The following is a 21,617-nucleotide window of genomic DNA, read 5'->3' as shown; positions in this document are numbered from 1 at the left end:
TATTTGAAAGTTGACGGAGGGTCATTGTAGTTGGATCAAGTACTGCAATGGGGAATTTGGCTCTTGAGAGCCACCTGTATCCTTTTATCTAAATTGTTGGTTCCTCTCCTTATTTGATACACCTATGTGATTAATTGAGCATGAAGTTCCTTGGTTCTTGACTGTTATTATTTTGATACCTCACTGAGCTTCTGGCTCACCCCGTTTTGTTATCCTTGTTTTCCTTACAGGAAACCACCTTTTGGAGACTCTGATATTTTGAAGCATGAGTTGAGCTAGTTTAGTATTCTTTTGTATGGCTCCTCGATGGTTGGAAAACCTTAAATATATTTTGATTAAACAATTCCCTTTTGAATTGTAAATTTGTAACCATGTGTATATAAAAGTGTTTAGCCATGTTCCTCAGTTGATTGGGTTTGGAAATGTTCTTTTCTAGGGTTATCTAAAGTTGTTGTGCTTGTTTGGGTTTCGGATAGTGAATGTTATCTTCTCGAAGTTCTTTTGAGCGGTCGGTAGGATTTATGCTCGTTCCGGATCCGTAGTCCCTGCGAGAGCTGGGCAGGCGGCCCGCCGAATCCTTTGGTTCGCCTTAGGGGGAGGTGGGGCTATCACAGACGCCCCCCTCGCTTTTCCTCAGGCTCCAAGATCACATTGAAAGTCCCTTACAACAATCCAAGGCTTTTGCCTTGGATTACAGCGGAGCAACCCGTCCCAAAGACCCCTTTGTGGCTCCATCGTGGAAGCAGCATGCACGGCAGTAACATTAAACGGAACCGGTAAATGAGGATGACAAAACTTCAGGGACCAAAACTGATCTCCCTCACCCACCGTAGAACAATTAATAGGAACTTGATAAAAAACGCATAACAAACCCGCCGAGTGAAGTTTCATACAATCAAACCCCAATTTAATACGAAACTCCTCAGCATGCGACACATGCACATGAGTTTCACATACCACTAAAAGCTGGAGCTTATGTGAGAAAACTAAATTTTTCAGTCTATGAAAATGAGAGGCCTTAGAGATACCCCTTACATTCCAAAATAATGCATTGATCATCGGAAATAGGGGTGAAGGGATTCTGCGAAGTTCGTACCTTAGACCGGAGCTCCCTATCCGAGGGTAAAATTGCCCGAACTCCTTTGGCTTTGGGCTTAACCTTCGAGAACGCGTCGTCCATCACTCGCAACGGAGGCTCTGAAGAGAGCGCCATGGCATGCGCATCATCTGCCTACCTTATCCTTCTCGGGGACAAATTCCCAGCTGCAATTCGAGCACCACACTGGCCAGGACCGTCCGCATCTCCCTCCACAAGAACCACTTCAATGCGAGGCTCATCGCCCCCCTCCTCACTACCTTGTTCACAAATAACTAGTTCTGCAATTCGCTCCAACTCTGCAATTCACTACCTTGTTTCACTGAAGGTTCTCTGCTAAATGTTCTTGACGAGTTTGCTTGTTTACAATCAGTGTCTTCTTCCAATTCTTCTCATCTACTTTGATAAAGGTGAACTTGATAGCTTCTACTTCATCTTGCATTAGACTGCTAGTTGTCCTTTCTCTTAGACCTCATGCTACTTGAATTTGATTAGATTGGTTTTTGGCTATGATTTTAATATCAAAATAGTTTGATTCCTGTTTTTCAATGTAGATGAGACTAATAGTTCCTATTATGGTAAATTACCACATTCCTAATCAAATAAGAAATCATTGTTATGAAAATCTAAATTATGAAACACAATTGATTACCAAAAATCTACTAAAAATAATACAAATTTCACTCTTTACTTATATTTTAGCCAATGTTATGGTAATTAGTTCAATTACTAGTTTCTTTAGACAAGAAAAAAAAAACCAGTTGAGGTGAAGTTTAATGCATTACTGATTAGTCTTCTGAATCTACACATCAAAAGAAGTGTAACTGAACTCAAATTACACATCATGTCATTTAATCATCAATTAAATATTATCTGAAAATTAATGAAACACCTTGATTGAAAGAAAAACAATAGTTAACATAGAATCACAACTTGTATGTGACCCTTCAAGTATATCACTCAAAATGTTATTAGAAATAATGATAGATTCCTTTACTTCTTGCTTTAACTATAGCTATATATGTACAAATTGTTTACTCTTTTCATATTTGATGATAACACAAAAAATATGCTAATAAAAAAAGAAAACAAAGCCTACTATCTATTATAGAAATTCTAGTAAGTAGAAAATACTACATACATGAAAGTAATTTAAGATATTCAACGGCATTTTATTAAATTAACTAATAATACCTAGTTTAATTTAGGGCAACTTTTTACATCTGAGAAAAATTAGATTATTTAATTTAAAAAATAGCAATTAAATACTTTTTAATAAGAAATTCCAATGAATAAAGCTCATGAATTGTCTCGAAGACTGATAATTACATCCAACATAAATCAAAAGCAATCAAGAGTATAGATGTACACTATGTATATATGATATAAAATGTTGATAATTTTAATACATACTTTGAGTAGGGTAAAGATGGAAGTGGTTTAATCGAATATTCATTTTTAAAAAAGAAATGAGTAGTCGAGAGATAATAAGGGCTAGAGATGAATGAAATAGAAAAATTAAGAGATGAATAAGACGAATGTGACTTTTGCAAGATAGAGGAGAAGGAGAGACTGAAAATTGAGAACTAAAACTCTTTAGTTAAAAAATTTTAGTGCTTGAAGTGATCGTTAAATTAGAACAACATCGCATCTCGAAGTGAGTGATAAATGTGACATGAGGCCAATGCCCTAATCAATACTCTAAATGGACACTCAATTTTTTAAATAAATAAAACAATTAACAAGTGATATACTAATTTGTTAAACATAATATCACTCGTAGTAGATGTCATGATATAATATTATAAAAGATACTTGGAAAAAATTATCATTATGGGCATTTCATAATAGGCTATTTTTGTTGTAACGAGATATAGGAAGGAGGCTTAGAAATATATTAAAAACTATAATCTAGATAATTAATGAAAACAAAAATATCATGATGAGTACTCTTAAAATAGAAGTGTGATCTTTACTAAAACAAGAACTTATATAGCACATTAATTATAAAGATTTTTACGAATTAATAAATTTGAAAAATGAAATTTTAAGTGAGAGCAGTGAATAAAATTATCTTGAAATAAGGATGAAAAAAGATACTAACATTTGAATTTTGAATGATTTCAGTCATAACCTCACAAGTCAAACTATATAGGAAAGAAAGTATGATAAATATTAATTTTATTAATAATAAGAATTAAAAATAATTAAAACTTAGGACAAAATTATTATAACCAAAATTTAGTGTAGAATAACGATAACAAACTACCATGAATTGGAATGATTTGAATATTTTCTAAATTCCCCCAAGACTAACCAAGAAATAATTTTTCAAAGTCAGATGACAACTAAACTCTAGCAGTACCATTGTATTGGCACATATTTTTATCCAAATCAAATCAAGTCTCAACTAAATTGGTTAGGATTCAACAAAATATAGAATAAACATATAAATACAAAGTTAAGCTCTCTAAAGCACTGTTATTTTAGCAATACAGAAAGCACATCACTATATAAATTGAAATGAAGATTCAAATTTACTTTCAAATTCAATATACAACTTTTTATACCCAAAAGGACACATACAAATTGTGATGCCCCACTTCTCCCAAAGGCGAACTCAAGGGTATCCGCGGAACACTAGTCCAACTCTCACCAGGACTCGAGACAATTCCATTTCAAACTTAAAGTCTAATACTAACAATGAAAGTCGGAATAAAGGTACGAAGTCATTTCCATACATAAATATTCAGTCTTACATCATAATTTCAAATTTATAATCACTTTCCCCAAAATATACAACATCCAAAGGTGTCTAGTCGATTACAATCAAAACACTAATACAAAAGTGCCTCAAGATGGCATTTCTATAATTTCTTCCATTCCGATTCCTATTAAGGAAAACAAACTAATGGGATGAGCCAATACTCAATGAGGACAAGAAAGTCATGCAAGCACATAGTTCAAGTATCAGTAACATTTATACCATAAATAAAGCGATAAAGTCAAGTAATACACGATTAACAATTAAACACACTGGAGTAGGATACAGAAGCTTTCAGGAGCTAATTTCCACTTGCTTTGCCAATGCTCGATCCACTACCTCCACGAGTTGACACTCCGTCAACTGGGTAGGTTTTGAAGTCCGTAGAAGCTCCACTTATTACTTCCTCCGGCTAACATTTCACCCTCTCGGATCCGTAACCAAACACGCACAAAAAAGACGATACTTGACGAGTATGCCGAACAAGATCTCAAGAGATCAAGTTATTTTTACGAACACGCACCAAAAGGGCGATACTCCACGAGTATGCCGAACAAGATCTCAAGAGATCAAGTTGTGTTTTTGTTATTCTCTTGGTTTATCAAGCTTCTCGACCAAACCTATACCGGCTCGAGTTGCAAGGTTGGCTAAGAGAATTGGCTGTCCCCATAAGTCGAGGAGATTCACTCCGTTCGACAACATGACACGCACGAAAACACGACATGCACACGTAAACAAGTATATTTCGTCGATGAGATTCACTTCAATCGACTTTAAAAATCAAGTTTTATGCAAGTAAGGTTTGAGTAGAGGAGAGCGAGTGCGATAAAGTACACACTCATCTCGTCAAGTGATATTCACGTATGCAGATAAATCAAGTAAACACAACAAGTCATGCACTTGACACTCACCGATTCAAAATAAGCGAGCAAACAAATTTTTAGGTGTCCGCACCGAGATTCCATTTGAAATCTCCTTGAGTGCCTCCTCAGATAGCTAGAGCAGAAATTTTCGGTCACCTTAAGCCCAAGAAAACCATGAGAAACAAGCTCGTTGCCTAGCTTAAGTTGATCTCCAACTGGTTTGCAAGTTGTGTGTAAATTTTGGAGTGATTTGATGAAGAAATGAAGCAAGAATTGATGAAGATTTTGGTTGTTTTCTCCTTGAAGATGGCTGGCTGTTAGAGAAAGAGAAAGGAGAGTATTTTGTTGCAAATGAAGCTTCCTTGAGAAGCTTAAATGTGTGGTTCAAAAGTGTTCAAAAGTCAATTCTCCCTCAAAGCGCGCACGCACGCGTTTCATGCTCGATTCCTCTCGAATTTGTTTCACTAGTGCACTAAACCTCTAATGCACTTCCATTCATACTATTATTATTCATTCTTAATAGCTCCAAAATAAAGGTCTTAAGTCCCTCAATTAATCGCGCACACGAAAACGCGTACTTCTGATTTATGCGCGATAGAGTGAAATTTCTAATGAATTCTTATAACGATAATATAACTAACTAACACTTGAGCACTTAAACATAAAAATACCTATTTCAAGACTAATGTACAAGTCTCCAATTTTTCAAGTTTATTGTATTCTCGAATCGATTATTACCTCCAAACGCGTATTCACTATTCTCACTAAACGAGCTTTCGAAAATTAAATTTATTAATGGGACATTTTAAAAATATATGCAAGTTATAGTTCCATGTAAATAGTTCTAAAAGGGTTGAAATAAATTATTCAAAAAAATGGATGAATAAATATTTAAATAAGCTAGTAATATACAATAAAATAAGAAAATTTTCTGGTCCTCACATCCTCCCCCCCTTAAAAAAAATTTCGTCCTAGAAATTCACACTTAGGATAATAGTCATACCCCTTAATAGTCACGCTTATTAGATCAATCAATAACTTACACTCTCCAACCCATATCTCACAATTTCTATTCACCCAATTAGCAGTCAAACTTTGATTTTATCTCATGAATCTAGGGTTTTGCAAAAAGGGTGTGCCGTACTATAGTCACTTAGAACCTTAACTAAATAATAGAAAACAAGAATTATACCTTCAATGACCTTAGCAGGATCAGAAACCTGTTGATAGCCTAATGTATAAATCTTAGCCGGTGCTTTAGATCGACTTCCTCCACCACTAAGTTGTTTAGATACCGACTTGTCTGGCTGTTGAACACTACCTCCTTTCTTCGGTATACTCGGACAATTCGTGATCTGATGTTCAGTGCTACCATAATACAAACACTTTCCTGATTTCTTCCAACACTCATTCTCTGTATGGTTAGGTTTACGACAATAACTACGAATAATTTGAGGAGTCACAACCTGACCACTTGGAGGTGTCTCCCTTGGTTGACTTCGTCCATTGTGGCCTCCTCTTGATTGAGCCCTTTTTGGCATACTAGATGTCTCTACTCCTCCCGTTCCTTTTTCATTTTTAAAAGGTGAGGTACCCTTATCTACTTCTCCAAGTGGATGACTAGGAGTGCCCCTTTTATTAGCATGAAAATCCTTAACTTGTAGCCTTGCACTTTCAACTCTCTGCGCCTTCTCTAGGGTTTCGGTGAAAGTAGAGATTTGGGCTGCTGCTAACCCCTCTTGAATCTCCACGTTAAGTCCCTGTACAAATCGACTTATTCTTCTCCTCTCAGTGGCAACCAATTCTGGGGTGTGCCTAAAAAGTTTAGTAAATTTTCCCTCATACTCGGCCAAACTAGACGTCCCTTGCTTCATTTTTAAAAATTCGTCCTCCTGTTTTTCTTGAATCAAGGGCGGGAGAAACTTCTCATTAAACTCTCTTAAAAGATTTTCCCAAGTCCAAGGGGTTTGTGCTCTTTCTCATTTTCCCCTTATCATATCCGACCAAGTGCGCACTGCACCCTCAAATTGAAAGACAACAAAAGTCACTCACCTCTCCTCCGCATAATCTAGGGCGGCGAAAATGTTAGTCATTCTTTTTAGCCAATTCTCCGCTAATTCGGGGTTAGGTCCTCCAATAAACTTAGGCGGATTAAATTTCAGGAATCTCTCCAAGCCTTTATCTTCCCCTCTATCCTGTCCCCCAGGTTGGTTAAGTGGCTCTGGACCCTGTCTCTCAGCTAACTATTCAAGAATATCAGTCATACTATTAATAGCAGTAGCCATTTGGTTAACCTCTATATTCTCTTGTTCTTCGGTCGGTCCAATTACCGATCCTTGTTCATTCCCTTGAGGTTGGACTAGTCTAGTCTCTCGCCCACGACCTCGACAACTCGTTCATCCGTCCATATTTCTAGTTGTGCCTAGTGCAAAGAATGAATCAATCACGCGGGGAAAATACTTAAAACAAAGACCAATCACGAAGAATACTTGAAAATAGCAATAATTTACATTCATTATCATGTCAAGATCCATACAATTAACAAATCATAAGGGAATACAAAAATATAACACACAGATGCAACAAAAGTACTTTTAGTCACATACAACTAAAGTAAAATCAAGTGCCTCAAAAGTAGGCCACACAGTCATACAAAAATACAATGACCTTGGCACTAGCATCACCCCAGCTAATTCTAACTATATCAGTCAAAAGGATCTATCACCCTGGACCTAGTCCACAGTAGGGCTACCAGTTGGAATCTCCTCCTCAGGGTCCTCTTCCGGATCCTTCTCCTGAACCGGGTTCTGGACAACGTCCATGATATCATCAATCAACATAGAAGCGTCTGTCAAAATCCTGGAAGCCTGATCTCGGACCTCCTCACCTATCCTAGTAAGTTCGAGCCCTAACTCTCCGAAACTCATCACGAGCAACCTCAGCCTTAGTCATCTCATTCGCTGTCATCTCCTCTAACTGTGCAATCCTATCATTCTGAGCATTCACCACAAAGCTCAGGTCCTCAACCTCCTGAAGTAACACTCGGTTGGTATTCACTAACTGACGACACTCGTCGTCCAGTGATAGCACTAGGTCATTAGGGTACGCGTACGTCACCCTACAGGGGCATCAAGGAATCCCAAAAGGAGATGAGTAGCGCACACGAGTTTCTCCACCACGAGCTTGGTAGTAAATAGGCCTAAGGGGCTCTATATGTCCATTAGTATGACCATTATCATTAGCAGCAGGTCCATTTCCATTATCCATCCCTATAAAACAACCACGATTTCCAGGTTAGAAACTTAAAGTTACTAATTCGCTTAAGCATGACTTAAGGTGAAACTAAATTATCAAATCCCAATTCTCAAGTGTAAAACCTCTAAGATATCTACCCAAATAAATCTCTAAACCTAGGTTCTTTACTACCAAATGCTATTCAAGAAACTCTCAGGTACTAATTCTCTTTAACCCCCGGAATACAATAGGTTAATAGTCAAGTGAATCCCACGATCCGGTATCCTAAACTTTTAACCCTAAGATACACTACAAAGATCTGAAACCTAGGCTCTGATACCAACTATGATGCCCCCACTTCTCCCAAGGGCGAACCTAAGGGTATCCGCGGAACGCCTGCCCAACTCTCGCCAGGACTCGAGACAATTCCATTTCAAACTTAAAATCTAATACTAACAATGAAAGTCGAAATAAAGGTACGAAGTCATTTCTATACATAAATATTCAGTCTTACATCATAATTTCAAATTTATAATCACTTTTTCCAAAATATACAACATCCAAAAGTGTCTAGTCGATTACAATCAAACACTAATACAAAAGTGACTAATAATTTCTTCCATTCCGATTCCTGTTAAGGAAAACAAACTAATGGGATGAGCCAATACTCAGTGAGGTCAAGAAATTCATGCAAGCACGTAATTCAAGTATCAGTAACATTTATACCATAAATAAAGCGATAAAGTCAAGTAATACATGATTAATAATTAAACACACTTGAGTAGGATACAGGAGCTCTCAGGAGCTAATTTCCACTTGTTTTGCCAATGCTCGATCCACTACCTCCACGAGTTGACACTCCGTCAACTGGGTAGGTTTTTGAAGTCTGTAGAAACTCCACTTATTACTTCCTCCGGCCAACATTTCACCCTCTCGGTTTCGTAACCAAACATGCACGAAAAAAGCGATACTTGACGAGTATGCCAAACAAGATCTCAAGAGATCAAGTTATTTTTTGTTATTCTCTTGGTTTATCAAGCTTCTCAATCAAGTCTATGCCGCCTCGAGTTGCAAGGTTGGCTAAGAGAATTGGGCGTCCCCATAAGTCGAGGAGTTTCACTCCACTCGACAACATGATATGCATGAAAACACGACATGCACACGTAAACAAGTATATTTTGTCAATGAGATTCACTCCAATCGACTTTAAAAATCAAGTTTTATGCAAGTAAGGTTTGAGTAGAGGAGAGCGAGTGCGATAAAGTACACACTCGTCTCGTCAAGTGATATTCACGTACATAAGCAAATAAATCAAGTAAACACAACATGTCATGCACTTGACACTCACCGATTCAAAATAAGTGAGCAAACAAAGCTTTAGGTGTCCGCAACGAGATTCCCTTCGAAATCTCCTTAAGCGCCTCCTTAGATGGTTAGAGCAGAAATTTTCGGTCACCTTAAGCCCAAGAAAACTGTGAGAAACAAGCTTGTTGCCTAGCTTAAGTTGATCTCCAAGTGGTTTGCAAGTTGTGTGTAAATTTTGGAGTGATTTGATGAAAAAATGAAGCAAGAATTGATAAGGATTTTGGTTGTTTTCTCCTTGAAGATGGCCGGCTGTTAGAGAGAGAGAAAGGAGAGTGTTTTGTTGCAAATGAAGCTTCCTTGAGAAGCTTAAATGTGTGGTTCAAAAGTGTTCAAAAGTCAACTCTCCCTCCGCGCGCGCGCGCTCGCATTTCGTGCTCGATTTTTCTCAAGTTTGTTTCACTAGTGCACTAAACCTCTAATGCACTTCCATTCATACTATTATTATTCATTCTTAATAACCCCAAAATAAAGGTTTTAAGTCCCTCAATTAATCGCGTGCGCGAAAATGCATACTTTCGATTTATCAGCGATAGAGTGAAATTTCTAATAAATTCTTATAACGATAATATAACTAACTAACACTCGAGTACTTAAACATAAAAATACCTATTTCGAGACTAATGTACAAGTTTCCAATTTTTCAAGCTTATTGTACTCTCGAATCGATTATTACCTCCAAACGCGTATTCACTATTCTCACTAAGCGAGCTTTCAAAAATTAAATTTATTAACAGGACATTTTAAAAATATATGCAAGTCATAATTCCATGTAAATGGTTCTAAAAGGGTTGAAATAAATTATTCGAAGAAAATGGATGAATAAATATTTAAATAAGCTAGTAATATACAATAGAATAAGAAAATTTTCGAGTCCTCACACGAATAAATTTATACCTTCTGATATAGTTGAGAAAAGATAAAACAGTGTTACTCTACTCAAACTATAATAAATAAGAACAAAAATCAACTGAGTTGTACTTTTAGTTAAACTAAATACCACCAAATTTTCGCTTAATTAACATAAGTAGAAAGGTAAATTTTTTGTCTTCAATCTAAAATAGAACATAAAAAATGTTTAAGGAAATAAGGAAAATTAAAGACATGCCTGACTACTTTTGGTTGAAGGAGAAATGGGATAAGAAAGAGAAAATACATCTCAAACCATTTAAAAAATAAAGAAAAAGTCACAACAGAAATAGATGCTCTAAAAATAACAAAAAAAATTAGATAGCAGTGCTTATTCGATCAAATAACCTCTACTACCATTAATACTTGCGTACCTAATTTTTGTAAAAATTCAAATTGATAATGTCAAACGAGTAAAAAAAATGAAATATTAGAGACCCTGGGTGCATAATGGTAGAACAAACCTTATAGAAGATGATGCAAAAAAAGAAAAGAGAGAGAGAGAGAGAGAGAGAAAGAGAACATGAAGAGTACTTTTGGAAAAAAAAATAAACATCAACATGGTCTTGATAGGAGGAGAAGAGAGGTCAGAAGAGAAAATTCTTTTGGAACTACTAGAACACCCCTGAATAATTGAGTATAACCCAAATAACTAAAAAATAAAATATTAATTCACTTTAAATAATAAAAATAACAGTTATATCTATAAGTGAATCCATCTAAAATGAATCTGACTGAGAAGGATTTTCTTGAATAAAGAGAAGTCCATTCATTAGAAGAACAAACTTTCTTTATAATGCATTTTGAATGGCAAATTATATCTGGATTCTTTTTATCTGGAATAGGGAAAATCTCAACAGATTAAATATCAGTGAGAACCAATTCATAATAATCCAAATTTTCTAATGGATCATCTGGTTGCCGGAACCATTTTGAAGGAAAAAGTCTTTGAGTAAAAGAATTAAGTGCATCATAAAGAAGCACTTCTTGGAATCTAGTTAAAGTAATATGTTGAGTAAATGGTTTCGTGAAATAAAAATTTTCATTGAATTTTTCTGGAGTTCTTGAAATTTGTTAAATTGGTCTTATTTGAGGAGAAGTAGAAGTACGAGCAGTCAAAGCTAGAAAGTCTTGTAATAGTTGAAATTTATTTTGAGTTACAGGAGTAAAACTCATCTCATAGTCTTGAGGAGTTTTTGGTCGAGAACTTCCTGCTTTTGAATCCATAATCCTGCAAAATTAGCAAATAATACAACTCAATTTTTGTTTCTTCTCTCTAGTTTCTTCATTGTATCCTTTTATCGACTCATCATTTTCCCCATTAATTCTTTTTGCCCATTCTCTTTGTCCCATTCTCTTTGTAATATAGTATAAGCAATCATTCTTCTTTTTGCAAAGCATCTTTCTCTAATGTTAACAATAGCTCTTGAATGTCTCATTTGCACTTCATCATATTTAGGAATATCATAAACTTTGACTCTCTTAAATTTTTCTCCTTGAACCACATAATGTACTATATCTCTTGAAATAATACGAAGATATATTCTCGTATTATTTCTATCATTGTATCTCTTTCGAATTGTCTTGAGCAATTCTCTACTTTGCTCCATTTCCCTGTAAAAACTCTGTTGTCAAAAAATCAGGAAGAGAATTATTTTCTCCTTTAATAAATTCTATTTCAAAATCAAATACTGATAAAATTGCTTGTCATCTAGCAAAAATTTGTTTTGAAACTATATTTTGAACATCTTTTTGTAAAACTTCTTTTGCCGATTTGCAATTTATTCTAAGTAAAAATTTTTTATTGTACAAATCATCTTAAAATTTTGATATACATAATACTATAGATAAAATCTCCTTTTTAATAGTAGAATAATTCTTTTGTGGATTAGATCATGTTCCTAAATGAAATCTAACTAATTCTTCTTTTAAATCATCTAGTTTGTGTTTTAAAATTCCTCCATATCCTAATTCTGAGGCATCGGTTTCTACTATCATAAAAGCTTTAGAATGAGGAAGACATAAACATGGTAATGATTCAATTTTTTCTTTAAGATATCTAACCTTTTGAGTATGTTCTTCAAACCATGGTTTCAGATTTTTTTTTAATCTATTAAACAATATGGAACATTCTTATCTTAATTTTGGAAAGAAATCTGCAATATAATTTAAACATCCTAAAAATCTTTGCAATTGATTTTTCTCTTTTATTTCATCTGGAAATTTATTTGTAAATTCTAAAGCTCTATTTATTGGCTTTATTGTTCCTTTATCTATATCATGTCCTAACAATCTTATTTTAGTTTGGAATAATTTCATTTTAGATGCTGATACTACCAATCCATTTTTCTTAACTACCTTCAAAAATATATTTAAATGTTGTTCTAAAGATTCTGAAAATATTAACACATCATCAATATAGACTATATTAAATGAACTATAAGGGTTGAATATATCATTCATTATATTTTGAAATTCTGAAGGTGCATTTTTTAATTGAAATGGCATTACTTTCCACTCATAATGGTCAAAAGGTGTTGTGAATGCTGTCCTATATCTATCTTCAGGAGCTTTTATTATTTGTCAATATCCCGATTTTAAATCAAATTTTGAAAATATCTTTGCATTATATAACCAATTTAACAAATCCTTTTTATTTGGAATTGGATATCTAATCCATTGTAAAACTTTATTTAATGGTTTATAATTAATAACTAATCTTGGAACTCCTCTTTTTTTTCAGCTTGATTCATAACATAAAACACTGCACAACTCCAAGGTGATTTTGAATGTGTTATTAATCCTTTATCCATTAATGTTTTTATTTCTTTCTTGCAAAATTCTAGTAATTCAGTATTCATTTGTATAGGTCTAGCTTTTGTTGGAATATTTTTCTCATTAAAATCCTTTTCATAAGGTAAATTTATCATATGTTGTTTTCTATCTCAAAAGGCATTTGGAATGTCTGCACAAACTTCTTTTTTAATTTAATTTTCTAATTCTAAAATTCTTTTTTGCTTTTTTATTTCTTTTAATTGTTCTTCAATTTTTAAATAAAATTTTTCTTCCTTTATGTAATTCATATGTTGTTTAATTCTAGTAATAGTATTTATTGTTTTATAAATAGAGGATGATTGTAATGTTTGTAATTCCCTTTGTCTAATTGGAGTTAAAAATTTAAAAGTAATAATTTTCCCATAATATTAGTAGAGACTCCTTCATATCCTACTGAAAATGGATATATTTGAATTAAAAAGGGTGTTCCTAATATTATATCATTACTTATATTTTTTACAATTAAAAAATTATGTCTAAGACAATAATTGTTATTACATATTGATCCTTTTGTAAATTTATGTTTTACCTGTAAATTTTCTCCGTTTGCTGCGGTTAATGTTTCATTTGTTCTTTCACAGTATTTAGTGGGAATTATTCCTTCTTTTATACAGCTTGAATTTGCTCCACTATCTAATAAAGTTACATATGTTTCTTTAAAATCTTCTACTATTATTGTGACCAAATCATACCACTTTTGAAATGTCATTTTTTCTATTATATTTAGATATTGTTGTTCATTTACCGGTTTTTCTGGAATAATTATTTTTTCTGTAGTTAATGTTTTTGAAGTGGAAGGTTTATTTTCTATTAATGTCATTTTGGCTTCTATTTCTAAATCTTTGGTTTTTAATTCTTTAATTTCTTGTTGTAATTGTTTCACTTGAGTCTTTGAATTATTAATTTCTGTTTGAAGTTCTTTAGTAGTTTCTTTTTTCATACTATTTATATTAAGATATTTATCTATTAAATTTGAAATACTAAATAGTTCAATTATTTTTGGCATCTTATCTTCTTGTATTATTAAACTCTTTAATCTTGCGAAATATTCTTTTTTAGCTAAAGGATCATCAATTTTTTCTATTATATCTAATAAAAATTCTTTATCTTCCTTTTTTATAATTACATTTATGTATTTTGGGTTTGTAATCACATTTATATATTTTGGATTATTTGAACAATTACAATCTTCTTTCATCATCTGAACTACTTATATCATTGTAATAATCATCTTCTGTACTTTGTTCTTTTTCATTTATTAATTTATTCTTTATTTCTTCGTCTTCTGCACATATTTCGTTTATTTTTTTAATTTACATTTATTTTCCCACATTTATAACAAACAAATTTCTTTTTATAGAATTTCTTGCTTTTCTTTTTCTCATAATTTTCATCTTTATTAGATTTTTTATATCTTAAGTAATTTTTTTCCTTTTTACTTTTCTTTTTATATGTTGATGGTGATCTAATTCTTTTTATACCAAATGTTTCACAAAATGATCCTACTTCCTTTGTTTTAAAACCATATTTAATCTAAAGTTTTAATTTTGAACATAATATTAAACCTTCTTTTTTCACAAAAGCAAATAATTGTCCAAAAATAATATTTTCAAATGAAATAACATCTGTTCCCATTTCTTTTTGTAAATTATCCATTATCCTTTGTGAGAATAAACTCGGTAATCCTGTAATAAATCTTACTTTGTTATAAAACTAATAAAATAAAATACTACAATAGGAATTGAAGAAGTATTAGAGGAAGGGAGAATGATTTCCTTATATTTCAACAAGATACAAAAGTACTCCCAAAGGGTCTCAATGTACCTCTATATATAGGCACTACAAGATTAAAGGTACATAAATCCTATTAAACATCCACTACTACAATAATATGAAGAAACCTATGAAACGGTTTCTCCACTACATGAATAGATTTATGAATTGTAACTTCTATACATAAGTAGCCATAAAATCATGAATTAATCCCCTTGGGAATACAAAGGGACATCCACATTTTTGTTATTTCATAACATTCTTTCCAAAATGAAGTATTACAATCTGATCTTGTTAATACATTTGTTAAAAACATATCTTTATACCACATAAAGTCTGACAAAGTTGGACATCTTAAGTTTGTTAAAAATGTTTTAATCGCATTTAACTCTTCTTTTGGATTTCCTACGAAATACATTACTATTGTTATAATTAAAAATTCTACAACATTTGATTGTACTTGAATATTTCCTTGATCATCTTCAATATCTTGTGTATGATCTAGTATTGATAATTTATCCCATCAATTTTTTAATTGTCCTGTAAATTCTGATACTAATAATGTTGCAATATTTCTTTCTTGAACATTTTTAAGTTTATAAGCTAATCTAGCCATTCCCATTTCCTGTAAAGAATTTAATACTTCATATTCTGCTCTATCATCTATATTCCATTCATAAATTGAATCTCCATCATATTTAGTAGTATGAAATTTTGATCTTTCTTCATATTGAATATCTGAGGGACTAGGTCTTGGATAGTAATTTCTAGTGTTTACTAATTGCCAATCTTTTTTATTATTTTTGAAAGATTTTCTTCTTCTTATTTTATTTATTTGATTATCTTCTTCTTCTCTAAATTGATTTTGTGACAGCCCCACCTTACCCTAAGGCGAACCAAAGGGTTCAGCGGACCGCCTGTCCAGCTCTCGCCGGACTCAGTCATACCTCAATCAAAATCGGAATAAAATCACAAGAATTTGTGTAACAAAATCCAAAACTTAAAACGAAACTTATTTACATTTCTATCTTAAAAGGGAGTTCAACTATTAAATATACAAAGGTTCTCAATTCCTCATACATCCAGCCCATGCCAAGCGCTAGGGCGAGAACCATTACAAAAGAAATGAAAGAACTAGACCAAACTAGTCTGTACCGAGCTCTCGTCCTTGCCCGCCTTCCCCTGTTAAGGAAAACAAAACTAAAGGAATGAGCTAAAAGCTCAGTGAGGTTCCGAACACATAACCAAACAATCAATCCAATACATTAAACATAGAGTATCAATAATTCAAGAAACATTTACAATGGAAAACGATAATAATACATTCATTAAAAGGATACGGGCTCACAGGGAGCCATGCTTTCATTCGTTCATTCGTTCTCCTGACATTTCTCCTTATTTTTCCAATCGTTTGAAAATGCATTTTTTGTAAATAAAATCCTCGTTAATTCGTTCATTTCATTTCATTCACCCCTTCCTGGACGTTGGCCAGGCTCCATCAACCTACAAGATAATACTCGAGTATACCAACATTCACACCCAGGGTCACCATATCGCCCGACCGAGTCCGCTTCTGGCTCGAGTCGATCGGTAACGAAGGGCAGGGCCCAATTCAGCCAAACAGCTTACATTCATGCGTAACTAGCATTTAATCATTTAATCATTGAAAATTTCACATTTATTTAGGTCGAGTGCGATCAAGTACACACTCGTCTAGAAAACTCGTTTTAACAATCATTGAAAGCACTTAACACATTATCAATCAATAATAACAAGTCAATAAGTCAAGGAAATATAACAAATAAGGAACACTCACCTATATATGCAAAACAACGTGCAAAATATCCTTCCAGATATTATCTTTAGTCACCAAGAAAACCTAAGATTAAACAAGAAAGAATATTATAGCTCATCTAACACAAACAATTAGGTGAAATCAAAGAACTCGACAATTGATGAGTAGAACGTGTAAAAGACTTTAAAGTGAAACGAGGACATTTGGACCCGTGAACAAAAATAACTAGGGTTTCATAGTCAAAACGTAAAACCCAACTCAAAAGAGTTATAAAATTTTTCAATGGAAACACTTGAACCAAAGACAAGTCGGAATCCAACTAGATAGGCTAAGAAATATTATTTTCGGGATCGTTTATATGGTTCAAAATCATCTCATATTCAAGTAGATATTATAGACTAAATGTCTTAATGAAATTCATGTAAAAGGGAGGACAAAATACCAAAAAAAATTCTAAACCACTCCTTTTTATTTGGTAAGCATAAGTAAACATTTGGAGTTTCCAATTGAAGAAGGATCATGTTTTAAGATGGAAAACGGTCATAGTATTTGCCAAACGAAAATATACAAATTCAAATAGAAACTTAGCCCTCGAGCGAAAATTTGGGCAGCATGCCCTTTGTATTTACTTATTTTTCCAGCCATTTATGGCTTCATTGTTTTCCTCAATCAATCCCAAAGTCACACACAATATCATCTCATTTCAATAGCCATTCCATAGGCTCAAAGTCATATAAGTACAAAAATCAAGCTAACAACATGTGCGGAAATGAAGTTTAACAAAAGACAGATTTGACGGGTTTTGCGTAACGGACACATCCGAAACTACGCTTATCAGATTGGGATGTAATTTATACCGTTTCGAAGCTAAGACAAAGGGCTACAATTGTGATGAAGACCACTTAGTCTAAATTCTAGTGTAACCTAGTCAAATTCCCAATTCCCAGAACCAAGTTCCAACTAATCGGCTAATTGACCATACTACCTTTAAATGGCCATATCGCAGGATACCAAAGTCCATTTAAGGCGTTCTTGGAGAAGTTGAAAAGCTAAGACAAAGACCTACAACTTTCATGAAGGCCACTCAGTCTAATTCTCACCCTAACTAGGTCAAATTTACCAAAACAACTCTAGATTTTCCAGTTCGAAATTCACTGCAGAAATCAACTAGTAGTCCTGCTTTTTCACTCATATCTCAGCACACACAACTCCAATTCAAGTAATTCCAAAGCCATGTGAAAGCTAAGATACAAGGTAATAATTCTTAAGAAGACATCTGTAGACACCAAATTTTTGGTTTTGAATTTTATTTATTTAATTAGTTTAATTTTAGATTTATTTGTTTCAATTTTAGGTGTATCTTAGTTGATTCCTGTTTCATGTCTCTTATTTTAATTAGTTTACGAACATTTATTTTATCTACTAATTCAAAAAAAAGAAGAAAAAAAAGAGGAAAAAGAGAAAAATCATAAAAGAAAAAGGAAAAAAAAGAAAAAGAAAAATAGCAATTTTGTTTTAGTTGGCTTTATTTATCTATTTTTACTCAATTTATCTTTTATTTTTGTTTATTGATTGGTTGGTTCATTTAGAAAAGAGAAAAATGATGAAAATGGAAAATAAAAAAAAAAGGAAAAACGGAAATTGCACTTTGTTGTTTCTAGTTTATTTATATTTATCCAATGTTAATTAAATTATTTTTGTTATTTATTTTTATTATCAATTTTGTTTTAATTAATTTCAAAAAAAAAAAAAGAAGAAGAGAAGATACGCGGCATGCAAGCTGCGTATTGTCACAGCTTGAAAAGGATGGCTTGGTCAGCCCCTTGGCTGCAAATTTGGGAAAGATGGCTGAGGTTTTAGGGTTGAGTGTCCCATATAAAAGGAAAGAGAGGCAAGAGGGGGAGAAAGGGGCGGCCACATCAGAGGGGGGAGACTGACGGCAAAGGAAAACAAAAGAGCGACGGCTAAGATTGAAAAACAGAGAGAAACCAGATGAGAGTGAGGGCTGAACTGAAAATTCTGAGAGAGAACATCTGGAAAGTGAGGGCTGCTACCAAGAGAGCAAAAGGGGTTTTGGAGGGCAAAAAGAAAGAAACAAAACAGGACGGAAGGTTGACGGCTACGGAGGCAAGGAAGGAAAAGAACCAGCCGAAAAATTAAGGGAAAGGCAGAGGCCTTCACAAGCAAAGGAGGCGGCGAAGGAAGGAAAGCTGCGGTGGCCATTGAAGTCGAGATTCACTGCTGCCCCATTTCAGCCCTCCATCGCCACCAGCAGATCTTCACCGAAGGTGAGTCCATGAGAATAGCCAAAGAGAGATGGTTTATTTATGCTATTCCCTTACGTTGCCGTGCATTTCATAGGATAAAGGTGTTCCCTTTTTGTAGTTTACTGGGTTACTTGTTGTATGACTTTGTTTGATGATCTTGTATCCTGGAATCAGATTATCTTAGGTTGAAGTTTGTGTATAGGAATCCGCTGCTGCAACAAGCTTGAGGTTCTCGGTTTATTGCAGCAACATGGACAGTCTTGTCTTTCTTTGGTTGCTGGAATTCGTTAGTCGTTTGAAGTGTTGGGATTGCTGGTTATTTGACAGAGTACCATGTGCATGCTTGCCGTGAATCCCTTGCTTTACATCTGTGTTGCATTTTCATATCTAGTAGCATGATTGAACCTATTAGGAATAGGTAGGTGCATCCTGTGTTTTGCCAACAATGCTGTGATGAAGTTTTAGCAAGTTTTGGTTAATAAGCTTGGGGTCAAAAGAAAAAAAATGAATGAAAATCTGCTCTACGTTGGGTGTTTGTTGCTATGAGAATGCAGGCTGAATGTTTGCATGGGTTTTGGTTTCAAAAGAAAATGTTTCAGTTGTTCTTTGTTTCATGGCATGATGATGGCAGTTCATGTATTCTGTTTCTCCCTGTTTTGTGCTAAGATAGTACTAGTCCAAACAGAAATTCTCTTGTGATAATCTTCTTTATGCACGAACAAAACCATCAGCTCACTTTCATTCATGAAACCAGAGCGAGGTGAGCGAAGTTGTTGCAAATCCTCACGTTGCTTTTCTGCATTTTATGCTCGGTGGTTTCGATTGTGTTTGGGGTGAGATTAACAACATGGGCTTGGGGTCATTGCATGGGAGTTTGTTTTGGGTTGAGTTGTTCCATGTCAATGCGTCTTGATTGGAATGAAAATTTGCAGCAAGCATTCCTTTCTGTTGCTTTCTTCGTAACATTTGCATGAAAGACTCCTCAGGATTGTCTTGTTTAAAGGATTGTGTTTCGGTAACTTCATTTTGCTATTTATTTGGATGTCAAAATGGTACATTTCGTTGCTTGGATTCTTGATGTATGAGCTGAGAAAATTGTACTGTGAGCTCATGAAGTTGCAGCAGTTTTTATTTTTCAAATGTTTGCATAGTTTTTCCAGAATCTTTGCATGAGATTTTCTAAGTTTTCTACCTGTTTGGATGATGACAATGATGTGGTTGCTGCCTAGTTTAAAGCTATGCATTTGGATTTGGAATCTGATTTTTTAAACAAAGCTGTGTGCTTGAATTCGATTTCGGTTGCTGAAGTTAGATGGGAAGTGTTGCAGAAAGCCTCCTACGTGATTGTCTTGTTTTGCATGTAAAACAACTTTTGATAATTTCACTTTGACCCCTTGGCTTCTAACTAATGCTACTTTGACCCAACCAATTGAATAATGTCTTCAATTTGGTCCTTGGCAGCTTTAGTTTTTGCGATTTCATTGCTTGCTTTGCTTCAATTAACTACCATGCTTTGTCAATTGCACTTAAGCCATGACTTTAGGGGGCATTACGATCAAGTGAGCTTTGGATTTGCGCATTTCTTTTAATTTTTCTCAATTAAAGTGGTACCTTGACCTTTTTATTGTTTTGAAGCCATTTTTCTTTCATTTGGACACCATTCAAAGGGGGCGGTATAATTTCTTTTATCCCTTTTTGTGTCTCTCCTATGTGATCCAACGTGCTAAGTGAGAATTGCATGTCTAATTTGCTTTCCTTGCCTTTCTTTAGTTCCTTTATTTCATTTATTCTTGCTTTTATTAAGTTATTCTTTTAATGGGGTATGTGTACACCTCTTGGCTTGTAATAGATAGGGCTTGGCGAGCATTTTTGTCCATTCTTCCCCTTCCCCTTTTGTTTTAGTTAGCGAATGTAATAGGCTCATTAGTTTGGTTGCATGCCTATGTGTTATGTGTTACTTGCTTTATTAGGTTCTTGCATCTAGTCGAGCATGTTAAGTGTTATGTGCTACGTGTTTATAGGTGATTTGCATGTCTACTCGCTTTTTATAGTCGTAGATAAATATGATGGATGAATGCATGTCACCACACTAGTCCAACGCTAGTTGTTGCCCCCTTTCCCGTCACTACACTAGTCCAACGCTAGTTGTGGCCCCCTTTCCCGTCACTACACTAGTCCAACGCTAGTTGTGGCTCATTGTTCCGTTTCCGCTAGTCCATACTTGCATGTTTCACTTCATCTCATGCATTTTCTTAGTGTTCTAGCATTTGGCATGCTCCTCTGATCCTTTCCCCTTCATTTTTTTTTTTGCATCTTCATGCTAGTTATAGGGTACATTTGCTTGATTGTCCCCTTTCGATAAGGGAAACGAGCGAGTTTGGCTACAAAATAGCCTTTGCACGCTAGTTCTTCCTTCTAATCCAAGGGAAAATCAAAGTCGTAAAGTTAGGAGTTCTTCCCGTGCCCGACCTGATGCATTCCCTTAGGGTCATACACTTGCATTCTTTTTATATCACCTCCTCACTCTTTTAGCCACATTTTCTCACTACTTAGACTTTTTCTCAATCTACACTTTCTCACCACTTTTTTCCTATCACTTATTTATTTTTCTATCTCACGAATGGCACCCAATTGCACTTATATGTATCTACTATCCTATTTTCATTCATTTGCACACACAAACACCTTTATTTTCTCACACTTGCACACTTACACTTGA

Source organism: Coffea arabica, chromosome 9c (genome assembly GCF_036785885.1).
Source record: "Coffea arabica cultivar ET-39 chromosome 9c, Coffea Arabica ET-39 HiFi, whole genome shotgun sequence".
Classification (NCBI taxonomy): Eukaryota; Viridiplantae; Streptophyta; class Magnoliopsida; order Gentianales; family Rubiaceae; genus Coffea; species Coffea arabica.
The sequence above is the reverse complement of the archived record's forward strand: the minus strand, read 5'-3'. Positions refer to the sequence as shown.